A 10,042-nucleotide genomic window follows, 5' to 3' on the forward strand; every position below is an offset into this window, starting at 1 on the left:
ACGATATTTTAATTACACAATGAACATATTATAATTAATATAATAATATTACAAGTTATTCATCCCTTCCCTAATGAATAAGTACTCCCACTTTCTAATTTTTTGTCATCCCATATTTTTTCCTTTTCTTCTTTCTTCGAGTTCTTTAGAGGTATAGGCTAAGTAGTAGTATCACAACATCAAATGATATAGTTTTCTACTAATATTTTCAAAAAGGATATCCTTATATATATGTGCAGCACTGATCCCCATGTTCCCTACTGCCTGAAAGCTGTGTGTTAGATTTCACTCCTTCATACCCAAGTGTTTCTCTGGTACCCTTAAAGGGAATTGGGGAAGGTGGGATATCTAGGCTCTCTGCCAATGACTTCAGGCCCCACTGATGATGTTCCCCTAAATATAGGGTGTAGATCTCCTAGACCCCAGTTTCTTTTAACTGCTAAATAGTCAGATTTGCTTTTATACCAAAATATTTACTTTAAAAGCAATAATCACAAATATACAAATCTACTCCCATAATATATAGGAATAAAATCTACTTCCCCTTCCTCAGTCTCTGAACAATTTCTGGAGAAAGGAAATGAATTAGGTTCATGGTTTCAATCCTCTTTCCAAGTCCAAAACTATCCCTCAGACTTAAATCATAGGTACCCTAGTTTCACTGGGCTTCTATGCTAGGCTAGCTGACTATATCATCCTGGCTATAATCTTGGCTCTGAAGTCATGTTGGCTTGAACTCCTGAGTCTTATGATATCCTCTCTCTGGTTCTGGAAACTGAAGGTGATGAACAACACAAAATAGAAATAAATAACATCAGGCTCTTTTTAAGGAAATAGAGTAAAAGAAAAGGAACAGGGAAGGAAGTCCTTCCCCATCATCAGTTCACTTATGGCATCCATGCTATGGAAAAATTCAGATTGGAAAAAGCACAAAAAGTGCTGGGAAAAACAGAGAAAGTCTCACCAGTTTTAAAGAAGTAGGCAGCCAATCAAAGGAGGCTATACCCATCCACAAGGTAAGAGACACAAAGGCCTCCATGTCAGGCAATTTGACATGTTTTCTTCATATTAATAGGACTAAACATTCCTGGACAAGTCCAGATCACATTTATGTATAGACTATTCTCATAAAAGTGATAAAATGAGTAGGTGAGTCAATAGTTACTAATGTCTTTGTGGTAGCAGCATTATTTATAACCTTTTCTAATCTTTTGAAATCTTTGAGAAATCTTGAAAGTAAATCCCCAAACACTACTGAGTAAGAAAATCTTACTTCCATTATGGTTTTCTGCAGTAATATTTAGCCAGGTCCATCTATCCTCTCTGATTTTGTCTTCTCAAGTAATATTTTTATTCCTAGATACTGAAGTGGTGGTGTCCAAATGTGGTCTCACTATCCATGCTAATAATAATAGTTTGCTATAGATCTGCTTCAATTCACTTCTAGTTTGGTCTTGTTTCTGGTTCTGTGAAGATAATCTGGTTTAAGCAGGTCCACTTAACACACCCCAATATGCTTTGTGGTTATTTTGTAAGGCAATATTGTTCATTGTCTGTGATGTTTTTCAAAATGTTCTCTAAATGGTTTTAGCTGCTCTTTGTCAAGGAGTTTAAGAGTTTACTGATTGAAGTAGCTTTGTAGTTCTTTCTATTTTCTTCTAGCAAAGGATTTGCAGTAGTTCAATTTCCCTAAGAAAAGGCAATCCAGTCAGACAGTGCTTTTACTTTCATTTATTTTCTTTTTCTTTTTTTTTTTTTTTGGGGGGGGGGAGTTGAATGCCTGAGTTAGAATTACTCTAATTGCATATTGTATCTTCTTACCTTTGTCTTTTTTTTTTTTTGCTAAAGTGAATTTACTTTGATCTTCTATTTAATGAGTGATATGACTTCACATAGCTAATTCTGAAATGATTCCCTTATCATTTTATGTCAATAGATAATCATTTCATTTGATTATTGATTTTCATTACTTGGCTCATTACTACTCCCCCAATTAAGTCTTCTTCTAATTCCATGGAAATAACCATGGATTCTTGAAAGCTTTGCAAACAGAACACAAATTCCAGTATAGCTTCTCATTAAAGGGCAAGAATATAGAGCTATGAACTTGTCCCCAGATCTTCCACAGAGAGCTCAGATTTTTCAGCCTTGTTTTATTTACTATCAGCTGCTAAGACTTGGCTTTCAATCCACTAATAAATTGGTCTAGCATCATTCCCCAAGCCATACACCCTCTAGGGTCACCTTTTTGTTTCTTTCTCTGTCTCTTTGTGTCCCTGTATCTGTCTGTCTCTTTCTCTCTTAAACACACACACACACATTATTGGTATCAGTTGCCTTTTGTGTATTACTTTTTTCCATTAATTGTAAGCTTTTGGAGGATGTTTATTGTCTATTGACTATTAACTAAGTACAGACAAGCTAGAAAGGCTTTTAGAGTAGAGACAGGCCATTGTGGTAGCATAAAAGTGGTGATTAAAGTTTTGGACTGGGAGATAAAAGTTCAATTCTGCTTCAGAAAATTATAATTATAACTTCTATCTCAAAATATATCTTTAAGTATTATGTAGTATTCCTATTTATTTCTTATAATCAAATCTATTTTTATTGTTGCTTTTTCTGATACTATAATTTTTTTTTCTTTTTTAGCTCACCTGAAGCAAAAAAAAAAAAAAAAAAAAAAAAAAAAAGATTTTGCTCTTATTTAAATTTTATGTGAATCTTTGTGTTCCAAGTGTATTTCTTGTGTGGAAAGACTATGACTTCAAAGGAGGCAGGAAGAGACACATCACTAACATCTCCTCCTTCAATGCTATTCCAGGGGAGACTTTTCTGCTAGGAAGGGAAACAAAAGATTGGAGTTAAAGACTGGCCACTTTGCTATCCTCAGAGAAAGAAAATATGGGGCTATAATTATACTTTTCTTCTCCCTTTAAATATTGTTAATCTAAGGAAGTGATATCAAATTAAATTATAAATGGACCCTTGTGGGTTGATATTGAGTAAGAAAACCACAAATTAATATTGTCTATGTTGTATTTTGTTTTTTAAACATTTCTCAATTAATGTTAGTTAAAAATAATAGCTAACATTTATATAGTACTTATTTTTGTGTGCCAAGCACTGTGCTAAATGCTTTATAATCATTATTTCATTTGATCTTCACAACAACCCTGGGAGATAAGTGCTACTATTATTCCCATCTTACAGTTAAAGCTGAGTCAGACAGGGAGTAGATTCCGTAGGGTCACACAGCTAGTAAGTGTCTAAGAATAGATTCAAACTAAATTGGATTCCAGATCTGGCACATAAAATCTATTCTGTTCATCTATGCTGCTATATTCCTCCATTTTATGAAGCCGATTCCATTCATATTCAGTTATCAGCTTGAATTTTGTATTTCTCTCCATTCTTTCCACTATTCACCTCCTTAGCAAGAAAAGGATGTTGAGAGAAAACATTAGTGATCTAGAAGTGATGCAATCTGTTTCTGTTCCACTATTCTTCTGTGAAAGAGTTCAGCCAAACAAAACCAACCTGATATCATAAGTGAGGGAGGCCTTTAACCAAGAGACCAGGAGTAAGCCAAGGAAACCTGAAGCCTACAGTTGGATGCTGAGTGAAAGGAGATAGGAAGTAGAACAAGGGTCTAGACACAGATGCCTGGAGGCTATATTGGCTAGCTTTGATTCTTATTAGGTTCTTACTAAGTGCTAAGTTGGTTCTTACCAATTCTCTAGCTCAAAATTCACACCTTTAGTTCAAACAAGCAAGTTCATTGGTTGAAGTATTTTTCCCACAAGCTCCTGAGTTATCCCACGCCCATTCTCTGGGAGGATAAAAGGAGAAGTTAGAGTCTGAAGAGTCAGTTCTGGATTGGGTCAAGGAGAAGATGTCCCATTGATTGGGAAGTCCAGCAATCCCGTACTTTTGGAGAGGAAGAAGAGTCTACTCTAGGACAGAGTTGGGATGGCTCTCTGGAGGAAGAAGAGTCTAGTCTGGGATTGAGTTGAGACAGCAGATCTCCTCCCAGAGAGCAATGGGCAGTTTCTGGAGACAACAGAACATTACCTTTTGGTGCCCAACGTGGGGCAAGGACTGATTCTGAGCCCTTCAGAGGAGCTAGCCTGGACCTTCGCAATTTTGGCGCCTGAGCAGGGACCCTCACTTCGACGAGATCCTGATTCCAGTGGAAAAGCCTCTGATCCAGATCTCAGTGGAAAAGTCTCTCTAATCCAGAAGCATGAGTAACAAGGAAACTTTGTTAAACTTTTGTTAAACTTTGTTTAACTTTGTTAAAGAACTAAAGTAGAATTTCAGTGAAATGGGGCAAATGCCTTCTGTTCAAGGAAAATGTTTAGAGAGCATTATCAAGGTTAAGAAAAGCTAAGGATTGATTATAATTTTGGAGGAGATAACTGAACTTTTAAAAACTGTGCAGGTCATATGTCCTTGTTTTTCTCTGGAAAAAAGAATTGGATCCAGATGAGTGGAAATTAGTAGGAGAGCAATTAGGTGAACACTATAATTCCAAACCAAACTCAATTTCCAAAGATACACTTCATACCTACAATTTAATCCAAATGGCTTTAAAAAATGGTATTCTAAAGGAAAAGAAGAAGGAGCAAAATGGGGAGGTGTCAACTAAACTAGGTGAAAAGGATGAATCAGATAACAATGAAGTTAAGTACAATTCTGAGCAACAGAAGCATTTCACATCTCCTCCCTCAATTAACCCTTCAGGGGTGGAGCAAGAAGGAGGAGGGGAAGAGGCAGAAAAACAAACAGAATCACCTGTGAAGCAGCCTATGACAAGATTAGAAAAAGCATTGGTTAAAGCTAAGAGAGAAGGACAGGATATAAGTGATTTTATACACGCATATGCTGTGATTGAAGAGATTGACTCTGTAGGTCAAAAAAGGAGAAGATATACACCTCTAGATTTCAATAAAATTAAAGATTTGAAAAAAGGTTGTACCCTTTATGGGGCTACATCAAGTTATGTTAAAATGTTACTAGATGGTTTGTCTTATGAAGTCCTAACCCCGAATGATTGGAAATCCATAGCAAGGACATGTTTAGAATATGGACAAAATCTGTTGTGGCTTGCAGAGTTTCATGAATTATGTAAGAACCACGTCAGATGCAATTTGGAAACAGGAGTTAATACACAATTCACTTTTGAGCACTTAGTTGGTGAAGGTTGGTATAGAGAGAATTCAGAACAGATTAATTATACCCTGACAGTGTATGAGCAAATTTCTAAGGCTGCAATAAAAGCTTGGGGTTCCCTCCCCAGACAGAAAGATCGGGGGGAGGCTTTCACTAAAATAGAGCAAGGTCCCAATGAACCTTTTGCGGATTTTGTGGGATATCTGCAAACTGCTGTCAAAAGAACTATTGGAGAAAATGCATCTACAGAAATAATGACCAGACATCTGGCTAAGGAAAATGCCAATGAGATTTGCAAAAGAATTATATGGGGATTAGACAAAGATGCTCCTTTAGAGGAGATCATAAGACGATGTGCTACAGTGGGAACAAATACTTTTTACACCCAGACCATTATGAACATGGAAAGACAGGGTCCCTCCTGGCAAGGGACTTCTAGAGAAACTTGGCGATGTTTTCTTTTTTCTTTCTTTCTTTTTTTTTTTTCCCCTATTCAATCAGCATTTATTAAGTGCTTACTATGCATTGGGAACTGTTCAGTACAAAAAGATAAATCTTATAAACAGCTGGCCTCCAATTTCTTCAAATAAGCCTCTAAAGATATAAAATTTCCCCTTATTACTGCTTTAGCTGCATCCCAAAGATTTTGATATGATGTCTCATCATTATCATTATCTTGGGTGAAATTGTTAATTGTTTCTATAATTTGCTCTTTCACCCAGTCATTTTTTAAGATGAGATTATTCAGTTTCCAATTACTTTTTGGTCTATTTACCCCTAACTTTTTACTGAATGTAGCTTTTATTGCATTGTGATCTGAGAAGAAGGCATTTATTATTTCTGCCTTCCTACATTTAATTTTGAGATCTTTATGTCCTAATATATGGTCAATTTTTGTATAGGATCCATGAACTGCTGAGAAGAAAGTATATTCCTTCCTATTGCCATTCAGTTTTCTCCAAAGGTCTATCATACCTAGTTTTTCTAATGTTCTATTTACTTTTTTAATTTCTTTCTTGTTTGTTTTGTGGTTTGATTTGTCTAAATCTGAGAGTGCTAGGTTGAGATCTCCCACTATTATAGTTTTACTGTCTATTTCTTCTTGCAGTTCTCTTAACTTTTCCTTTAGAAAGTTAGATGCTATACCACTTGGTGCATATATGTTTAGTATTGATATGGCTTCATTATTTATGCTACCTTTCAGCAGGATATAGTTTCCTTCCTTATCTTTTTTAACGAGATCTACTTCTGCTTTTGCTTGATCTGAGATAAGGATAGCTACCCCTGCTTTTTTGGCTTTACCTGAAGCATAATAAGCTCTGTTCCAACCTTTTACCTTTACTCTGTATGTATCTCCCTGCTTTAAGTGTGTTTCCTGTAGACAACATATTGTAGGGTTCTGCTTTTTGATCCAATCTGCTATCCGTCTCCGTTTGATGGGATCGTTCATCCCATTTACATTTACAGTTAAAATTACTAATTCTGTATTTCCTGCCATCGTATTATCCCCAGATTATACTTTTTTCCCTTGACCCCCCTGATCCCCCTCCCCGATATTTAATTTACAAACCCCCCTTGTGACGCGCAACCCTCCCTCTTTTTTTTTTTTTTTTTTTTTTAGGATCCCTCCCCCCTCCCTCCAAGTCCCTTCACTTATTCTCCTTTTCCTTTCCCCTTTTCCTCTCCCCCCTTTTAATGAGGTGAGAGAAAATTCTCTGAAAAACAAATATGTTAATTATTTACTCTTTGAGCCTCTTCTGATGAGAGTAAGATTCACACAATGATTCTCCCCCTCACTAAGTTCCCTCAGATATGGTGTATTTTCTATGTCTCTTCCTGGGATGTAGTTTCCCTCTTTTTATCACTCCTTCCCCTTTTTCTAAACCGACCTCCTTCCCTTTACCACACCCCCCTTTTTTTCTTTTATATCAATAAAATCAAATTATCCTTGAGTATTTTTTATATACCCACAACAAAGTTACAGTTCTCAAGGGTTCTGTGTACCTTTTTCTGTTTCTCTTCAGTCTTGTGGATGTAGATCAAATTTTTTGTTTAAGTCTGGTTTTTTTCTTAGAAACATATAGAATTCCTCTGTTTCATTGAATGACCATCTTCTTCCATGGAAAAAGATGCTAAACTTAGCTGGGTAGTTCATTCTTGGTTGCAGTCCTTGATCTTTTGCCTTTTGGAATATCAGGTTCCAGGCCCTTCTATCTTTTAATGTGGAGGCAGCCAGATCTTGGGTGACCCTTATTGTGGCACCTTGGTATTTAAATTGTTTTTTTCTAGCTGCTTGCAGGATTTTCTCCTTTGTGTGGTAATTCTGCAGCTTAGCCACAATATTCCGTGGTGTTCTTTTTTTAGGGTCTATTTCAGAAGGAGTTCGATGAATTCTTTCCACATCTACTTTCCCTTCTGTTTCTATTATCTCTGGACAGTTCTCTTTGATAATTTCCTGTAAAATAGAATCTAGGCTCTTTTTTTGGTCATAGTTTTCGGGAAGTCCAATAATCCGCAGATTATCTCTCCTAGATCTATTTTCCAGGTCTATAGATTTTCCCAGTAAGTATTTGACCTCCAATTTCTTTTAATACAAATACCAGGATCTATGATTTTCCATCAAAGGAGCCATGACCCTGTATACAAATTCATTTACTATCAGATTTTTACACAAGCAAGACATGTGGGCACTTTTCCAGGTCTAGAAGGTCTTGGGTCTGAAAAATTCCACCCAAGATAGATTATAGAACTGGAAGAATCCGGTCTCTTCATTTTACAAGTGAGAAATCTGAGAGACTGAGTAATTTGCCCAAAGTCACACAGCTAGTAATAACAGATATGGGATTAAAATTTCAACTGAATTTTAACTCTAGTTTTCTTAGGGAAAGGGCAAATAATTGAACATATAAGTGGGCAAAAACAGGAGTGCCATTTGTTAAGGCTCTATTCTGTCTGTCTGTCTCTCCTCTTAACTAGTTGAGACTAGCCAGAACCTTCATCTAATATCAAGACTGAATTAGCCAATCATTCAGAGGCTTTGCTTATGAGGTGAGAATCCAACTTCTTCCAGAGGATATTCAGTAATTGCAACCTGCTGTTCTCCCTTTGAAGGGTGTTTTCACATCTAAAGGGTTGGATCAGGTAGTTGGTATGTATAGAAGGGAAATATTTTGATTTTTAAGAAAAAACTAGGTATCCTCACAATTCTTTCGGCAATGTTTTCAATGTGGAAAACTTGGACATCTAAGAGCTCAATGTAGATATGGAGATAGAGTGAGAAGACAGGATGAGAGAAGACCTAAACCCCCATGTCCAAAATGTCACAAGGGGTTCCACTGGGCCTCCGAATGTAGATTGTTCTTGGGAAATGAGAGGCAAAGCCCAGCTCCAAGATATCAATCAAAAAATAGGTGGGGCATGATGGCATCTGAGGTTACACCCAAAGAGCCTTTAGAAGGTCAGTAATCTGATGTGATCTATCTGCTGAAAAGCAATCACATGGAAGAAAGGGATTACCTGATTAGTCAGCCAAAAGGCAATAAGATTGCAAAAATGGATTACACTTGGGGACAATACAGGCCTTTTAAACCAACAGGGCTGTGTTCAATGCAAATAGCTCCAATGTAATTGCCAGATGATGAGAAGAGATTTAGAAAGTGTTAAATAGGAGGAAATTAGATAGATTAACTGCCTGGGAGAGAGGGTTTGCTTGTATTTCTTCAGATGAAGAAGGAAACAGGTGGGTGGCAACAAGCACCTGGAGAGAGACAGAAAAAGGGAAAAACTTCAAAACAAAGGAGAAGATCTAGAAACTTCTGACACTGAAAGAGCATGGCTAATAAGAAGACTGTTAAAGAACTTTAAAACCAGCAGGAATCATTGGATTTTCTAACACAAGATGAGACTAATGGACTTATGGACATTTATAAATTCTCAATTTATGATTATTTGATCATGTTATTTGTTACATACTTCTAGCATGTATTATGTTACTATGTTACTATGTGTTTATGTAATTTATGTAATTATGTGTAATACTTCCCATATTGACGGATTTATGCTTCAAGGTCATGACCACCCTATTTTCTAAATCAAAAGAAAGGGGGAGATGTTAAGTTCTTACTAAGTGCTAAGTTGGTACTTACCAATTCTCTAGCTCAAAGTTCACACCTTTAGTTCAAACAAGCAAGTTCATTGGTTGAAGTATTTTTCACACAAGCCCCTGAGTTATCCCATGCCCATTCTCTGAGAGGATAAAAGGAGAAATTAGAGTTAGAGTCTGGAGAGTCAGTTCTGGATTGGGTCAAGGAGAAGACGTCCCATGGATTTGCAAGTCCAGCAATCCTGTACTTTTGGAGAGGAAGAAGAGTCTACTCTAAGGACAGAGTTGGGAAAGCTTTCTGGAGGAAGAAGAGTCTAGTCTGGGATTGAGTTGAGACAGCAGATCTCCTCCCAGAGAGCGATCGGCAGTTTCTGGAGACAACAGAACATTACACTAAATAGGTTCAGAATTCTTCAAAGATAGAAGTAGGAGGGCAGCATTCAGAATGAATCCTGAACCACCCCATCCCATTACAGACCCTTTGTTCAGAGCCTGGTTGCTCCATCATTACTCCACATAAACCATCTCAGCTACAATCATCCACTGAAATTCTTAAAGAATATAGGTTTATAATCCAGATCCTAGATAATATAAATCTGTAAAAAAGAAGGTCTCACCATTTCTCCCAGAAATGCACAAACCTAGACCAGACACAGAGTCCCAATTGAGAAAGTAGGGTTGGAAAAATTAGTAAACCTAAGAAAATACCTATGATAAAGAAATAGTATGGAGCCAGGAATGTTTGAGATACAAATCCTTCAGAAAATA

This window comes from Sminthopsis crassicaudata, chromosome 3 (assembly GCF_048593235.1).
Source record: "Sminthopsis crassicaudata isolate SCR6 chromosome 3, ASM4859323v1, whole genome shotgun sequence".
Lineage (NCBI taxonomy): Eukaryota > Metazoa > Chordata > Mammalia > Dasyuromorphia > Dasyuridae > Sminthopsis > Sminthopsis crassicaudata.